Below are 18,612 nucleotides of genomic sequence, written 5' to 3'. Positions count from 1 at the left end.
ATCTGGAGGATTTTCTGCTTGTTTGTTACTGAGGCTGAACTGGGAGGTTAACAACAAAGATGGAGTGCAGAGGAGGAGTGACAAAAAGCTATTTGCCTCGTGTTATTTCAAGATTCGCCCAGGCAATTACAAAAAGTCATTTAAATGCTAACAAGCTAGATGGGCAAAATGAAACAGGACTTAAAAGACCAAACCTCAAAAACAATCCTTGTGATCAAACATGAGAAAGGACACACGAGTCACACTTTACAAAGAGACACACACACAAACACACACACACACACACACACACAAATTCAAATGACTGGGGATGTCTACAGAGGGTTTTGACACGGAGTGAAATTCGCCTCATATTCAGTTTGATGTAGCAACAGCCACATGTCCTGTTGAAATACCCAAGCAAATCTCTGAAGCCACACCTCCTCAGTCATTCTCTGTGTGGTTGTATGACACAGTTTATTGTTAATATTGTTGTTAATTTCCTGTATCAAAGTAACATTAATGGTCCAAATTCATTTCTAACATTACACTGACTTGTGATTTTACTTCCCTTATGAACTTTCGAAAATTTTTTTAGCATACCACTTTAAGCTAACATTAGCTCTGTACCAATTCCACACGACATGACTGTATGCAGGACTGTAAGCTAATCATATATCATAGCACACTGTTAATGTTTTTAGTGTACATTAAAAATCTATGTATTTTAATTTTCTTTACGAACAGGGAATAATGCAATACATGCACCAACAAGCTTCAACCAAACTTTGACATTATGCCGAGTAAGCTTTCCAATGACAACAGTCCTCAACCTCACTTTTAAATCTGCTTGTCTGTGTGTATGACTAAGATCTGTTTTGTGTGCAGTTGCCTCCACCAACCAGCCATGCTACGGAAAATATGGTCATAAGCTCCCCTTCCTGAGTTAACATTTAATAATGGCCATTAGTGTTTTTGCAGAACATTATGATGTCACAGTGAAGTTGAACCTTTGATAATTTGGATAATGATAATGTCATAATTTTATCCTGTGAGACATATGTGATATAAATAGTTGTGTCTTAATTAGTGTGTGAATTCATGAGTTCATGAATTCTTTGACAACCAAAATCTAATACATTACAAACATAAAAACTATAAATATATTTTTTAATCATTTAGCAGTTCCATGTGGAGACAGTGGTGTTTCTGTCAAAAATAAATCAGAAAATAATTTATGATATGAAGAAGTAGCCTGCAAACTCTATGTAGAGAGGCAGATGCTGCACCAAAACTCCAAGAATCCAGAGATATCCTTTTTAGGTTCTTGCAAGAATGATCAGACCATGTCCAGTCCAGTTTTCATCATATATGGGTCATAGTTTGAAATATATGGGACTACATCTCTGCATCTCTGGATTCTGGGGTATTTTGTGCAGTGTACAGCTGGTAGTAGCAGCGATGCAGCAGCAGCAGTTCAGCAATGCAGCCACACACAGACGCAACGCAGGCAGTGTGTTCCTGGCGTAATATCCATCTTCCACCCCGTAAACAATGCGCAGTATGTTATAATTTTTTCCAGCGTTGAGCAGCTGCTGGTGGCTTTGTGCATTGCATCGTTTTACAAAATACTCCATCAGGACAGCACATGCTGTCTGCAAACTTACTGTGGTTTTGGACAGAACTAATGTAACATCTGCTGAACAGGACAACAGTGCGTTGAGTTTCCGTTTATTTCCCCAAATTCTGAGTCTTTTATAGTTTTGGGATAAAACCATTCGAAACTTGCTCTGCCAAGTTCTCAGTTAAATAATAATAACTTTGCTAACATCAGCTAACCTCATTCACCATAAGCTACTGATCATGCTAAGTCAGCTTTTGACAAGACCTGCTGTTGAACAGATAAAATCTGTTGCTCTTAAGCTTCTGCGTATCACTTTAAACACCTGATACAACAACGACAGAGGACTGATGCTTTTGGAATCCACTGAGTATTTGCTTTGACAAGTGTTTTGCACTGATTAATTGGGATGCTGAATTAAAAGGTGTTGCAGGGAATTGTGTTCAGAGGTGAACAAAGGTTTAAAGCAAGAGCCATTTAATTAAATATTGAACAGTCTCAGATGGATGTCTATGTTGGTGACCCAAACTGCAAGCAATGCTAATTAAAAATTCTCTTCTGTCAGGGGACCTACTGCAGATCCTCCTTCAGCTTACTCACCTGCAAAATCCATTAATTCCAGCAGATAAACATTCAAGAGTCCCATTTAGAAGCTATTTAGAAGAAGAGAGCTTTGCACACTTTGTGCTGATGATTGGAGATTTTTTTTGAAAGGGAAATGGTGTAAATTCTCAAATAAACACAGGTGTTAAATTAGCTGCACTAAATTCAGTATAATGTATAATTCCACCAATCTAACAGTCTTCTCAGCACGCTTCTGCTGAGTTTGTCTTTAACAGGAATGCTGTTTTCATTCACTAATTAATTCCAATCTTCTACTCATTTGCTGTTTTTTCTTTTGCTTTCCTTTGTTTATGAAACAATGCCTCTCTTGAACGTTTCAAATCAATAGCCCTCCAGGCTTCAAGAGGACTCCCACTCTTAAAAGACATCTGTTTGCTAGTGAAGACTTTTTAGCCATGCTAGTGCTGTCAGCCTGTCAGTCTACTCCTTAATCAAGAGCTAAATATCTCAAAAACTATTGGATAGACGACAGTTAAACTTGGAGACATTCATGGTCTCCACAGGATGAATCCAGGTGACTTTGTGATCCCCTCACTGTTCCCTCAGTGCCACCAGGAGATTAAAGGTTTTGTTTTTCAGTGAAAGTTTTGACAGATATTACCGGGATTGCTGAGATATTGTGTATAGACTTTTATGTTTCCCTCAGGATGATTTAAATAACTTTTTTTCTAGCCCTGACATCAGGCCAAATACAAGGGTTGTTTTGATACTGTTACTAATATCGGAAATCCCTCTGGTACTGCCTAAAATATGGTATCAGCTATCAGCGAGTATGCGAGTCTGTGCACCGGTCTGATACCATGTAATTTATTAATAAACTTTTTTGATCCACAGCTGGAAAACAGCAATTTTCTGGTAATTAAATTCTTCTTCACTGCTCTAAAATAGTAGCCGAAACAGGAAGCTGCGCTGTGCAGCCACAAGCGACTAGTGTTAAAGAGCATTGAAGAATTGATTAGCAAGGGCTAATGGCTAGTGTATCGGCCGATACACAAGTTCAGGTATCAGAATCAGTATCAGGAAGGAAAAAAAAAAAAAAAAAAAAAAAAAAAAAAAAAAAATCAGAACATCTGTACCACATACCCGCAAAACTAAACTCATTCCCATCAGCCTCAGCTGTACTTTGTGTACATTTGCTAATTAGCCAATGTTAGCATGCTTACATGCTAATATAAGGTGGAGAACATGGTAATCACTACACCTGCCAAACAATAGCATGTTTATATCGCCATTATGAGCATTCTGGCATTCACAGACTTCACAAAACTGCAACTGTGGCTTTTACAATATTTGACCTGTTTAATGAGAGACAAGGATTTAAATACAGAATTATGACAGAACATTTCACTCTACAATCACAGCTACATCACAAAGTGCCCTAAAACCTACAATAACTGATGTTTTTGGCAACTTAAGGGCAGATGTGGTCAACACAAGACACATCAACTTTCAAGTGAATATGGTGAACAAGCATTTGCTTATCTAGCAGTTGTGGAGCAACATTATCATTCATGTTTGTGTCCAGCTGATGAGTGTAAGTCCAGCATTCACTCTCTTTTAGCTCAGATTTATCTTGTCTCTTTAGCCGTTCAGTACTCTGTTATTTTCACCAGCTCGTCTCTAACTGTGACTGTCTGCAGTTATGTTCAGTGCTAAAGGGAGTGAACAGCGGGTTTATCAGATCTTTTTCACTGAAAACAGCTGCCTGCTGCCTGTTAGAGTGGTGGGCGTGAATTACATCGGCAAAGATGCAGCCGGAGAGCTAAACAATGAGCTGCAACTCAGTTTAAAGGCGACAACTCTGTAGGTTCATCCTGTGAGCGACCTCTTTTACATAGTCAATTGATATGTTTAGACTAAATATTTTTTATAATGACTGTGCATTTCATCTAATCTGTTACATCTAGCCTTGACATACTTTGATGTAATGCAAATCAGAGCATTGAATTCATTTTTATGCAATTAACGACATGCAAAGGGAACTGTAAATTCAAACCACACAGGTACAAAATAAAACTCCTCCACTGAAACTTGTCAATGCAGTCATTGTACTATTCATATTAACACAGTTGCTCAATGGCGCTGCTGGACCCCTGCAGTGCTTGTAAGTGCACAGCCTTATAATGAAATAAGATTTTACCCACCTGTAACTGTATGTATGGGGAACAAATTAATACTTCTCCCCGGCCTGGTGGGTTGGTCAAACGGCTGTGATTGGCTGGGTAAGTGTTCAATTATTCTACCTTGATCAAGGACGGGGAGCTCAGTTTAGCTTCATTGATGGCTATTGCAGTAAAATAATAAGGAGGGATGGAGGTATAGGAGCTAATTTATGTTTCTGCTGGTGGGTGCTCGCAACAGTTGAATATCCCACCACCACCCCTGATATAAACCTTCTGCAAAAACCACAGCCTCCATGACCTGTTGCTCTAAAAGATTTGGAAAAGTCAAATGCACACATTTCACCACTAGGAGATGAACAGCGACAACAGATGAAAAGTTTAACAATACACATACACAAACATGAAACGCAAGGATAACACCATACCAAGCACGCAAAGCATGTTGGGTCAGGTGGAGTGTGGTAAATGGTGGATTGGATCAGTTGGAGGAGCGCTCTGTGATTGGTGGTTACAGTTAGAAGCATGGTCCTGACAGCGAAACAACCACAGCAGCTTAGTCTCTGTGGCTGATCCAACCCAGCACCAACCTGGAGCATGTTATCAAATCGATGTAAATTTGGCCCCGACTGCACACCACCACATGTGGGTGCTCGGCATTATCTGTGGGTGCTCGGGCCCAGAAGCACCCATGCTTTCGGTTGCCTGTGGATGGAGTCATATTTCTGTCAAAGTGCGGGTGTCGGAACACCCATAACACCCACGGGTGCAAGGTGCCTGGGTGCCAACCTGCCCACCAATCAGGATTTTTACACCTCCAGAGTCAGGACGCAGGCAGGGGATATCAGTGCCGGGGTCCTCACACCCTGCACACAACCTGCTCCCACTCCTGCTCTCTGGTCGGCGCTACAGAACAGGAAACAGTTTCCTCCCACACGCCGTCAGTCTGGTGAACAGAATCAGTCATGAAACATCTGAAACTCTCCATGTGCAACATCTAAAAACATTGAACTCACACTGTGCAAATGTGTATATCATACATTTGTTAAGTATAAACACAAGCAGGCTGGATATACTGTATACAACCGCCTACTCTATGTATGTAAAATAACTTCTGACATTACCCACCATATTTATTTCAGTGCCCTCCCACAACCTGAACTAAATAAAAAATAAACTGTTTGACCTTTATACAGACTTACACATTGTATGTTGTGTCCATTGCTGCTCTTTTTTTCCCTACTTGTTTATGCATAATAGTCATGTATTTGTGTGTTTGTTTGTCTTTGCTCAGCTTTGTTGTCCTTGTTTTTTGTTGTATGTCCATGTTCATGTCCCTGCACATTGTTATTGGCACTGTGTACTGTGTGTCAATACATCGACAGCCACTGGAAACCAGAGTCGGATTCCTTGTATGGAGAAACACACTTCTTTCTCACACTCATTCTGTATCCGTGTTTCAGTTTTTTTCTTTAAACAATAACCTTAATGTTACTGAACACAGAAACATCCCAGAAAATGTAACAACTACATGGGTTTATGCTGTGGTGACAAGTTGAAATTATTTCAACTTAGTCGTGTTTTGTTCATTATTTCGGAGGACGGGTCTGAATACTACACCACACTTGAGCCTTAGGTGCCGTTTCTACGGAGAAGAAACCAATCAGAGGCACGGATCTGAATGAATAAGAATGAATTTGAAACACGGATGTAGACAAAATACGGAGCCATATTTTCTGAATTCTATCAAAACTGACAGACTCTGTGTCTCCATGTGGGGGCCACATCCTTCGAAGGCTGCACTTGACGACTGATTGCATCACAGGGCTGTCCTGTTTCAAAGGCTCCTTCAAATGCAGCCCAAAAAAAAAAAAAAAAAAAAAAAAAAAAAAAATTCAACCTTTGTTGCCCAGGCATCCTGTGTTGCCTGAGCAACGAAGGATCCAACAAGTGGATCCTTCACGGCCCAACCTGTTACAGCATTCATTGCGAACTGGTGATGAAGTGGAATCTCTTTTCAAAAAGAGAACATTGGTGGACTTAAAACAGCGGCCGAGGATAAATGAGAAATCTTCCATGGACCAGACCATCTCATTTCATTTCCCCTCTGTGGTCTATGATGGATGCTAAGGCCGGGCCTTTGTCGACCACGTCCGTCAAAGGATGCAGCCTGTGAACTGAGACAAATACAATTTAAACTGGTTTAAACCAGACTGTTTTCAGCAGTAACCTCCAGGCCTGAAAAATGAAGCCAACATGGAAGTGATAAAAACTGAAGTTCCTCTAATGACCACTAGAGTCTGGCTCAAACAGTGAGTCAGTCCCCATAGACTCCCATGTTAATATGTCCAACTTTACAGCAGAAATAAACACGTTTACAGCCTGGTGCAAAAAACTGTTTAGAATCTTTACATGACTCATACATAACTGAGGGCATGGCCACTCTTCATGACAGGGGGCTGAGCCTCAAAACTGCTCTTCAGAAACCTATGGGTGACGTCAACCATTTAAAAAAATTTTTTATTTTATTTTATTTTTTTAACAGTCTAATGATTTTGGTGTCCTGAGAACTGAAAACTGTAATGTCCTGAGCTTTTTATTGAAGAACCAGATATTTTGGAACACAGTTTTTAATCATGTAATTGAATTGAAAAATTTCATGTTGGTCCAAGTCGTAGAAGCACTCCAGCTGCTGCACAACTTCATCAATATTTCACCTGAAAAATGCTTTGGCTGTGATTAGTGGTTGCATCTTTTTTGGCTTTTCCAAAAACAAAAATGTTTCTTTCTTCTGTCAAAAACGGGAACTCTCTGTGCGACAAAGCCTCTGCTGGCAAGGTTATAAAGATGTCTTACTGAGAGCTCAAACTGGGAGACAAATAGAGGGAAAAAAAAAAAAAAAAAAAGGATCTGGCATCTTATTTTTGACTCTGCAGAGCCAAAGTGACAACCTGTGTCGGGCTGAAAAAATAATGAGCCAGGAATGCCTGCTTCATCACTTTAGGAGCAGGTTCTCCTCGCGATTAGACAGAAAAAGGAGTCCGGCCCATCCGCGTTCCTTGTGCCCAGGCGTTGTTTGTTGTTTCTGAAGAGCTGGGGAAATAGCTCAATCATGGCCCATCCCTGGGAGAACAGTCAGGTACTTCACCTTATGAATGCACAGCTTCAGCAGTCACTTGCCGCCTGAATGCATCTGCAGAAACCTTGAACAGCATGCGGCTGGAGAAAAGGAACGATGACACAGAGTTCCCGTCATGGTTGGAAGTTAGCGGCTGTGACCCCTGCGTAATAACTTCAATGGCGGAACCTTTTTTCTCTTTCCTGCGGCCTGTGTGTAAATACAGAGGGAGAAAATGAATGTTAGTGCTCTAGTTTCCTTGATAAGCCCCACGTAGCAACAAAACTGAATCATATAAGACCTCTCTCTATTTTGCCACCAGCAAAAATATTTCTATTGGAATTGGAGGTGAATAAAATAGGCGTGATGTGTAATCCTCTGGGAAAGGATTGCAGCACAGTAAACCTGCCTGGCAGAGGCAAATTAAGATGTCAGCAGCAGCAGTGTGTGGAAGTGGAAGTGCACACACACACACACACACACACACACACACACACACACTCTCAGATGTTGGACTATTTTTGAACCAAGCAGATGAGGACGATGACCTCAGTCATCATCCCACTAATTCCACACTGGCTTTCACATGGATTCCTTATCAGCCTTAACTACTTCAATTTACATCATGCTGTGCGCAGGAGGCTGTGCACTTATTGGAAAGTGCAGGGTTGATGTTGAGGTTAGTGCCAAGTGACAGGAAACAGTGTCATTTTGTGGACTTGTAGAATTTCTGCAGACTGTGTTTAGTGCAGAGGTCTCCACTGGTTCACTCGGATCCTTGTAACCGAAACCTGAACCAGAACAAGAGTTTGTCCAGGTCCAAATTATATTCAGTCCAATCAGGTGGGCAGTGTTGAGCATGAATGTGCTAAACGAGAGCCACTCATTGAACATCAGATGCACCAAAAAACAAACAAAAAAACACACAACACCAGAAGGAGAAGAACTGTGTTTTGCTTTTACAGCAGCACGTAAGGGTTTATGGCACCAGGCATGTGTCAGGTGCCATGTCTATGATGGCAAATCATACAGCACAGCTACGGGTGCTGCTGGAGAATCAGCACAGTGCAGATTCTAACAGATTCCTTTATTCAGACCTGGTGGTGAGATTTTTTTCTGAGACGACACATCGAGTCGAATCATCCAACCAGCCCTGAAATATCTGTGAGTGATGATCACAAGAAATCATTCAGAAAGGACCATGAACCAACAGCTGCAAAGTTCCTTCCTGTTGTTATTGGATGATCCTGTAAGGCCTGGATTACACATTTGATTTATTGAATTTTTTTTTATGTCCAACACCAATGTTTTGCTAAATCTTACAATGTGATTAATATTAGCAAAAGGTCATAGTTATGTCAAATAAGCTATGGTTAAGATCTGATGAGGGTCAGGCAGCTGAAACCTTGGTTAAAGTCAGGGAAAGTTTGTGGTTTTGGTCATCAATAAGGCGAATGTTCATTAAGTTATGTATTTCCTCATATGGTAGACCAGTCAATCATTTAACATTTTTATTTAATATTGGCACAGTAAGATTTTTTTCTATTTAGGCATTTGAAATCCTCCGTAAATTGCAAACTCTGGTCTTCTGCATGGAAGCTACTGTCTCCTACACGTCCATCCACTCCACTCTCCACCTTACTCCATCATAGATACACTACTTCCTGCTTTAGCCCAAATGTTGGCAGTGTTTGTAAATTATGACACTCTCAAGCGGCCGTAACGACCTTGAGAGACGAGGGTCAAATAACTGAAGGAGCAGCCAAAGTTGTCAGTGGGCTACGTTTCAGTTGCTTAGCTAACTTGTCAACTTGTGAGGAAAAAAAAGTGATGAAAGGCAAAGTGGTTCCCTGAGAGTCCCCATTGTGAATCATAATCAGGTTTGTCCAGAATGGATGGGAATCCCAGGGATACTGGGCTGGATCGTGTGGTGTGTAGGGAGAACAATGTGTTCTTCATGTGAGGTGAAGAGTGAACTGTGAAGTGCAGGAAAAATAACAGCTACTGCTGCTTTTTGACCCTGCTTGCTCTCTGTTTGGGTCTTTTCAAGATCAGTAGATTAAGTCTACTTATCCAGGTGTGACTGCCCTCAGGTCTCTTTCAGATTGAGTCTTTTATTTTATTTTTTATTAAATATATGCACTTATGTTGGGGTGGGATCCACAGGCCAGTCAGACCGCTAGTTCACACTGTTAATTCTATTGTATTTGTTGGAACATAAAAATTAATTGTGTTTGTATTCAGATAAAACCACAACTCGGCATGCTTTTATTTGGCACAGCGACTGATTGTTCAGTCAGTAATTAATCAAAGGCATTGTTCTGAATTGCCTACAATAATAATTAAGTATATCCACAATATAATAACAGCTGGCTGCCTAGCAGCAGCATTTCAATGCAAGCGGCTGTCACATTCAGACTCTCCATTTTATGTCCATGTTTGCTAGAATTTGTCCCCTTGGTTTAATTAACTTTCAGAACAAAACTCCACCATATCTCAGCTGCAGTCTTCTCATATCAGCCCGAACCCTCATCGCATTAGCACACAATGCTAAAGATAAACCAGGTCAATGACTGTAACTGATTAACAAGGTCAAGGAAGCTTCAATCTCTGCAAGTTGATTTTGATATTGCACTGAATTAATGAAGACTAAATTAAAACTAATCCAAACACATTCAACAACCTGCAACAATACTTTCTATTATATGTCTGTTGATATGATAATTTATCAAGTGACAATGTGAAAACAATGTCACAACTCTTGCTCTGATGAATCTACAGAATATTTTCACCTGAACCTCGAGCCCCCCTCAGATTTACAGACCTTTATAGATCATTAAGCTGTCCGGACCACAGCTTCACTGTTTTGGTTCACTCTCGCTGTTCTCATAGCATGGTCTTCAGCCGCAGCAGGTAGCTGTTTTCACAGAAAAAGCTCTAAAAAACACATTGATGTTTGGTGATGAGCAGGTAAAGTACAGACAGCCACAGTCGGAGACTAGCTGGTGAACATATGGAGCATTTAGCAGCTAAAGAGGCAGATATTTCCCTCAGGAGTTGGTGTAAACAAAAAACAGGGTCAAAAGAAAAGTGTGTATTAGACTTAGATTCATTAGATACAAACACAACTCCAAATGAATGATGTGGTTGCTCCATAACTGCTGAATGTGTAAACAAGCAACTGTTTGCTGTAGGAGGCAATCCAGGCAAATGTTTGGGGTGCTAAGGGGAAAAGGGGCCCCTCATATTGGCATATTTTGCAATGACAACTATAAGCCCCCTTAAACCTCCCACAGAGACTCTATACAGTGCACTGCTGCTGCTAACCCCTAAGTTAGCGTCTACCACTTGCCTACATGTGAGGCGTTTAGGGAATATCTCCAAATTGTAGCTTCTACCACTCATCTGCATGTTTGTGGGGGTGTGGGAGTGGGGTTTGCCAATGGGCCTCTTTGCCTGGGGCCCCCCAGAGTCTAGCCTAGTTTGCAAACAACTCGGTTGCATCAACTTAAAAGGTGATTATAGGTCAATGTTATGTTTTACAACCTGTTGCAGGTTTAAAGACTGCCTGGTTTTTTAGAGTCAGCACAGGATTGGTCTTTAAATGGCACAGTTCAAAATTCTGGGTCAGGAAATTATTAGCCTAGCTTAGCATAGGGAAACAGAGCCAGGCCATTTCTGTCTGGTTCTAGTCTTTATGCTAAGCTAGGCTAACCACATCCAGACTCCAAGTCCGTACATAACACACTGTGCGATGCAAGAGCAGTATTTATCTCACTATCTTGTTCTAGGAGGAAGAATTAGCTTTTATTCTTAACATATTTCCGTATCAGAATGAAAACCTTACATGGCGCTGTAGAAATTGCAGGAAAATAGTGAGAATGTCTTTGTTTGCTGCACAAATGTGTGCATCTTTTTATCAACACATCACAAGCCAGGACAAGGCATTGCCTTCAAACCCCAAAACAAAAGTCAAGTGGCTCACCCTGAAAAGAACACACAGTAAATTCATGTGGAGAACATACAGCACAGTAAACTGTGCATCAACTGTGAATTATGTCCATAGTTTACATTTACTCATTTGACAGATGCTTTTATCCAAAGCGACATCACTAAAGCTTCAGCACAGTAGGAGACTTTGAAGTACTAAATCTGTTCAATAAGTGCAAAGAGATCAGGTAAAGAAGTCCAGTGAAGGTGTACAGTAAGTGCTAGTTATATCAAGGTGTTAGTAAGGGAGGTGCTGTCTGAAGAGATGAGTCTGGGGCCGTGTTCAGACCTGGTATTAACATGTGTCTTCAGTGATCCGATCACAAGTGGTCAGCTCCAGGGACGTCAGTTCACACCTGGCTTTAAAGTGTGTCCTGAGTGACAACTTAATTCGACTGTGCCAGAGGATGTCAGTAGAGGAGGCGGTCCTTCAGTGTGGCCAGGACACATTTGCATTCACAGTATAGAAACAATGTGGCCCAGACCAAATGTGAACTTAGAGCTGGCCACTTGTGATTGGATCGCTCAGGATGGATGTTAATACCAGGTTGGAACAGGGCCTAAAAGAGGTTCTTGATAGAGAAGGACTCCCCTGCTCTGATAGACTTCAGTAGCTTGTTCCACCATCAGGGAACCACAGACCAGAACAGTCTGGACTGAGACTGTCTGTGTGCAGGGATGGTGAGGCCAGATGACATTAACACAGTGACTGAGAAGGAGCATTATAGGCCTGTATGACTGAGTTCAAGTAGATGGGTGTAGACCCAGAAGTCACTCTGAAGGCAGCTTTAGTGACTTGAATTTGATTGGCTCGGCCATGGGAAGCCAGTGGAGGTCAATGAGCAGCAGAGTGACATGTGACCTTTTAGGGCTGATTGAAAACAAGACGGGCTGCTGCTGTTCTGGACAAAACAATGCTCTTATATAACGTTATATTGAGTTTCTGAAACTTTCCCACATGCACTCCCCCACTCTGACCTGAAGATGACCCCTTATCTAACCACCTATTATCTCCTACTTCTACTTTTCACACTTCCATCTCATGGGAAGCTCAGACATTTTAATATCATTTGGTAATAATTTCAGTATCAGCATTGAACTATTCAAATCAAGTGTGACCCAGATTCCACTGGGCTGTATTTTACCCCTGCACAGTGTAGTATTAGATAATAGATAGTAAAGTGCTTCTTTCAGTTTGTTCCAAGATGTTGTTTAAAAGCGCTTCTGGTACTTTATCACACCTACACAAATGTATTTGTTTCTCCTCTTTTTCGGCTTTTATCTTTTGTTTATACTGTTGTGTTGTCATCATTTGGATTCGATGTTTTATCACTTAACTACATCCACACGGGACATGGATTCACCCGGCCAGGGAGCTTATTAATTCAGTGGAGGTCTAATGCATCGCTGGGTAGGCAGAGCCTGTCGCGCCCGCTGACAGGGAGACTGACTCTACAGATTCTTGTGAAAAAAAGACAAGCTGCCATTCAGATTCACCTCCAGTAAAAAGGAATTGCCATTTGTGCAGAATGAGCCATGAGCCACCACAGGGCATCTCTCTCTCTCTAGAAAGCAGTTTTTACCACTGTCAAGTTCTTTATATATGCTCTATAATGTGCTCCATGAAATGCGAGGCTTCCACAGACGAGGTGTCAGGGATCACAAACAAAACTAACTGCTCTTTCAAGCTAATGTTTTTGCACATTAGTGATGTATTGGACGACGGCGGTGGCACCAGCTTGATTTGGCATTCACAAGACACAGGTTACGTGCCGCTGATGAGCGCCTGAAAAGAGACGCCAGTCAAACTTTTCAAAAACAGCAATCTGTTGCCATCTCGAGTATTTTGTTTACTTGTCAAGACGGCGACACTCGAGCCGGCTCGTGCAACATTTCCAGTGGTGACAGATGAAGTTTTAACAGTCACGTCAATGTCAGCGTGCCTGTTGTCAGATGACAGGGGAGGAAGGGGATGTTTCGGGTGATGAGTGATTAACTAACAGTCACATTTTGTAAAGGGAGATAGAAAATGTCACGAGCGTAAAGAGCACTGCAGAGAATTGTGAAAACATGCCTCGTGTCCACAGCTGCTGCACTGTGTACATGCATTTTCACTGCAGGATTTATCGCCTGCTGGGACCCACAGAGTCACACCGTATGCTTAAGAGAACTTGAACTGCTGAAGCTACAGAGCAGCAAATAGAAAACATGTTGATTCGTAGACTGAAAATGAGGCTGTGCTCACGCTGCAGGCCCCTGTGCTACACTGCTGCTCATGACTGTTAACATATATTTTCAGATGTCTTAAACTAATACTCACTGAGCAAAGTCATGATATCCATATTAGCATGGATATTCATTTGGGTTACAGGGGCATCTTCACCCTTTTCAGCTCTGTGACGCTTGTTTTGTATTTGTGGCATCAAGAGATTGGAGTTTGGTCACATGGGAACAAGTTTAAACCTATTTTAATGAAAAATATTGCACAAATGTCCATTTTACAAATGTCCCCTGACCTTGTCAATAAATCAGGTGACCTCAAACTCAGAGGTTTGACAACAACAACAACAACAACAACAACAACAACAACAACAAAATAAAGGCAGGAATCATTAAAACAGTATGTTAGGATAGAGCTGCAGCAAACTGTTGTAATTAACAATTACTCCAAATACTATTGTCATGATTAATCAATCAATTAAAAGTTTGGTTGATAAAATGTCAAACTATTGTGAATTTCTATCAGTCCAAAATCCCCAGAATATAGTTTACTATCACAAATGATAGAAAACAGCAGATTATTGTATTTTAGAAACTGGAACCATGGAACTGGTGCTGATTAAAGACTGCTTTGGATGAAAGTCAAGTTTTAACCTTGTTAACGCGTCCATATGGTCAGAGCCAGAGCATTGTCCGTTCATCCGTCCCTTTCTTGTCGACACGTTATCTTAGTAACGCCTTGACAGAACTTCTTCAAATTAGGCACAAATGTCCACTTCGACCCATCAATCAACTGATTAGATATTGGTGATAAAATGTCAAAAGGTCAAGGTCATGGTGACCTCACAAAACACGGTTTTGGCCTTGTGACCGTGATATCTCGGTAATGCTTTGGAGCTTCATGTTTGGTACAAATGTCCACTTGGACCGAAGGACGAACTGATTAGTTTTTGGTCATCGCAAGTCAAAGGTCAAGGTCAGTGTGACCTCACAAGATACTTTTTAGCCATTTCTCCAGACTTCCCTCAGCAATTATGACAAATATTTCACACAAATGGTTATTTTATGACTGAAACTAGTTTGAGTGGCAGAGGCAAACAAACAAACAATCACAAGGCGGTATTTCTAGTTTTATTTAATAGAAGACATGAGTAAAACAACCAGTCAACGCCATGATTGCGTATTTCCTGACAGTCTCATAAAAACAGATTCAGACAGCCGGGGTTTCATATGTCACAACCTAAGGAACTAATCTCATCAGCTTGCTTGGCACAGCTACTAACACAGTGTCAGCCACTGCCAGCTACAAGCTAACAAACTACATAAACAATAACTACATTAACTGATCTGATTTGTCTGCTACTCTCTGATTCTGGTCCCAACAGACTCCTCATCTGAGTCTGGGTCTGACTGAGGCTCAAACATGATGTTTCCTCCTCTAACCTCTCTCTTTATGGGTCAATAGATTTTTTGTTTTACTGTTCATTGCTGTTAGCTTCTGCCTGGATTCAGTGAAGCACATTATCTTTAAAATACAAACACATTGTCAGTTGGTCTAGACTCTGAAATTAACATTTCCCTTGCAGCAAAAGTTTACCTCCATCTTGAATAGGTTGAATATTAGTTGTATAGACTGTGAGTCATCGATTGTATATCAGAGATCTTTGTGTGGTGCACGGGGAAATACAAACCAGTCCAGACACCCAGAACCTACAACAGCAGATGTGCTCAGTTGCAGTTTACATAACTGATCGAATAAGGCGGCTTGTGGACTGTGTCTCGTTGGCCCTCAAAGCTCAAATTACTGTTACAACAAACGTTGTTTAGCTGTTTAGCTTGATGTGAAATGACATGAGATTGAGTCACTGTCAGATCAGAGCTGAGAAAACATGACAGATCACATTTCTGTGGTGTCCTTGTGCCACAGTTGTTCTTCCTGGACTGGACACTGACTGTGTTGTCATATCCACACCCACATATGCATCTGTTCTGTATCTTTCATACTATTATCTGGTCCCTTTATCTGTCTTTTAATCTGCTTCAGTCAAACAGTTTGTTCCAGAGGAGGAGAACATACCTGCCCTCATTGTGTCACACTGTCAAAAAAAAAAAAGTTCTGATACTAAATGAACTGAAAGACATCCTGAAGCTGCTTTTTGCTGAGCTCTCAGTTTAAACATACTTCAGGGCTGGTCCCCAGGTGGCAGGAGGAAGTGTGTTATCGGTTTGTTGCGCTCATCAGTTAATATTCCCCTGAGAGTCTTTAGTGCATCACACTTCAGCTAATTACTACACACAGGGAATGAAATCATCTGAAAACAACTGGTACCAAGTGTAAGGATCATTTATCACCTGACCTGTGGAGTGATTTTGTTTAGCATAACAACATTTGATCAATTATATCCAACTGCAGTGAGTCACGTTCTGATGCTGGGAGTGTAAAACGGTTATATTTAGATGAATTTAAAATGTGTGATTGAAGAGCGACATGTGGAAAGAGCCACGGACAGATTCAGATCATCCACTGGCTTTTGGTACCTTCACTGTAGCGGTGGCTCACATCGCAGGAGATAAACACTGCAGCAGATTTGTATTAGGTTTGGTTCTAGCCAGAGGGCCCAAATGGTAATCAATGAACAGAAAAACACTAGTGTACACACTGCCCCCTCGTCTGGGTGAATCTTTCAGAGGGTGCAGTACACTTCAGAAACAATTCATTTAGATTAATTAACTGCCCGAGCAACTCTAGAAGAAGTTAAAACTCTGTGGGGATCACGCTTTCAGCCTCAGCCGGTCTCCTGACTCCCTCTCTCCCTGCGTGTGCATGTGCCTCTGTGCACTCAACTGTTAGTTTCAACTCATACTAACATGTTTGTATGTGACACACATCCTTGCAGTGCATACCTTTGGTTTTTTTTTGTAACCATGTGTCACCTCAAATCTGCAGCTAACATGATTCCAGTGCAACAAACTCAAAGTTTAACCTACTGATTTGTGTACATGGCACAATTTTGTCAAAGTCCCCCCCCTTTCCCCCAGGACAGTCAGCACAAATTTCAGACTCATGTATTTCAGTAGGAAATATATTTTTAATGAATGAAGCTACATTCATTAATAGCAGTTGAGTCACAAGGAGTTGTTTGGGGTGGACTGTGGTTTGTACACAGTAGTTAAATTAGGATTTGTGAGGAGAGGGAGCCCTTGTGTCTTTGTCCAATGTGATTGGTGGGATAACATTTTTGATTGAATGGGCACTGTTTTTCCTTTTCCTTATGTTTTTTTTTTTTGTTGACACTCAGTTTAAGTGGTCTTGACTATTAGTTACAAGATATAAGTATATGAAAGGTTTAAACGTTTCCTCTTTCAGGACCCACAAGTGGAACACAAGTGTGAGGTTAAGCCAGCAAGGGGCATTTATTGCTCAGTTTGTAAAGTAAGGCAGACTTGAGAACAGTTGAGGGCAGATGGGGAATAAGTCCAGGGAGACAGATCCAGAGACAAGCCAAGTGATCAGGGGACTCCAGATGGATTGCAAGGGGAGACAGGCTGGTAGGTGGCAGTGGGATTTGAGGGTCATAGTGGGTCTGAATCCATAGATCCTCCAGAACACAGATGAGCTCATGTAGCTGGGAAGACAGGCAGACAGGCAAGGCAGGGGAGCAGAGGCACCAAACATGGGGCATAAAGAGAATCTGTCGAAACACTGAGCTTCAAAACAGGGACAAGTTAAAATAGCTGGCTGGACGTGACACAGAGGTAGGTAACCATACAGTCTGGTGAAAAGCAGAGGGCTGAGCCGGTCTTAAACAGTGAAGCTGATGAGGAAGATTGGAGACAGGTGCGGAGGCAGAACTGGCGGGAACGGCAAACCGGGAGGCCACGCCCAACTACACACACATACACACAAACAAACCCAAAAGACAGACTGGGGACAAACACCAGAGGAGAGGGAAACACAGGAACCCATGAGGAAACCAAGGGCCCAAGGGGACCTAATCCTAACAGTGTAAGCTTTACATATATGTGTTTTGTTGTCTTACTTTATAAAAGAATAGTAAAACATTTGGGGGAAATTTCACATGTTCACTTTTTTGCCGAGACTGAGATGAGAAGATTCATATCAAGTTTGTATTTATCCAATAAATCAGACTTTAAAGGTGCTACCCTCACAGGTCTCCCTGGATTCTCCGATTTGCAAAAATCCATCATGCCTGAATGAAAATAACCAGTCAGAGTCAGGGGGACTCTCTGATTCAATATCAATCACTCCTCCTATCATCCCCCCACCCCCTTCCTGCCAAGCTCAAGGCTGTCACTGCAACTCCGGCAGATTCAGCACACAGTGGTGGAGAAACAGGCAGAAGAATTAAAACACTTCCCATGAAGTACAACTGACAAGAAGTAGGAACAGGTGTGTGGGTGAACATCAGTAAACACTTCCTCATACAAGAGTAAGATGTTCATAACACGTTGACTGGCATCATCAAAACAAGATGCCCCCGCCTCACAGAAATGCGCAAAGTGTCTGTATTGGTTGTGACAGTCAGCAGGAATCCCTGTAGTGATTGTAAGAGAGTAGAAGACAAAATCATTATGTAACTAATGTTCTAGGGTTTTTTTTTTTTGCAAACAGTCAGTCTGTCTGTCCACCACTGATGTCAGGTGCCAGAAAGCTTGACAGCTACTGGCCAAATTACCAACAATTTGGATAAGGTGGTCCCTGAGGCTGCTTCCTAATGACTAAGATGACCCCTGACCTTTATGCTGCTGTGTGGTCAAAATGTCAAATTAACCAACAATTTGGCCCAAGACTCTTGACCTAAAACTACTGGCCTGATTCCCATCAAATCTGCAGAGGAGGAAGGAGAGGTCTCCAAATGTCAAAAGATGTCTTGCTGTCTAGGTTACAAATAACTGTTGTTTTCACAGCATTACAGTAA

Source organism: Trachinotus anak, unplaced genomic scaffold (genome assembly GCF_046630095.1).
Source record: "Trachinotus anak isolate AG129_WGS33_773 ecotype Australia unplaced genomic scaffold, CSIRO_AGI_Tana_v1 ptg000005l, whole genome shotgun sequence".
Classification (NCBI taxonomy): Eukaryota; Metazoa; Chordata; class Actinopteri; order Carangiformes; family Carangidae; genus Trachinotus; species Trachinotus anak.
Note: the sequence above shows the minus strand (reverse complement) of the source record.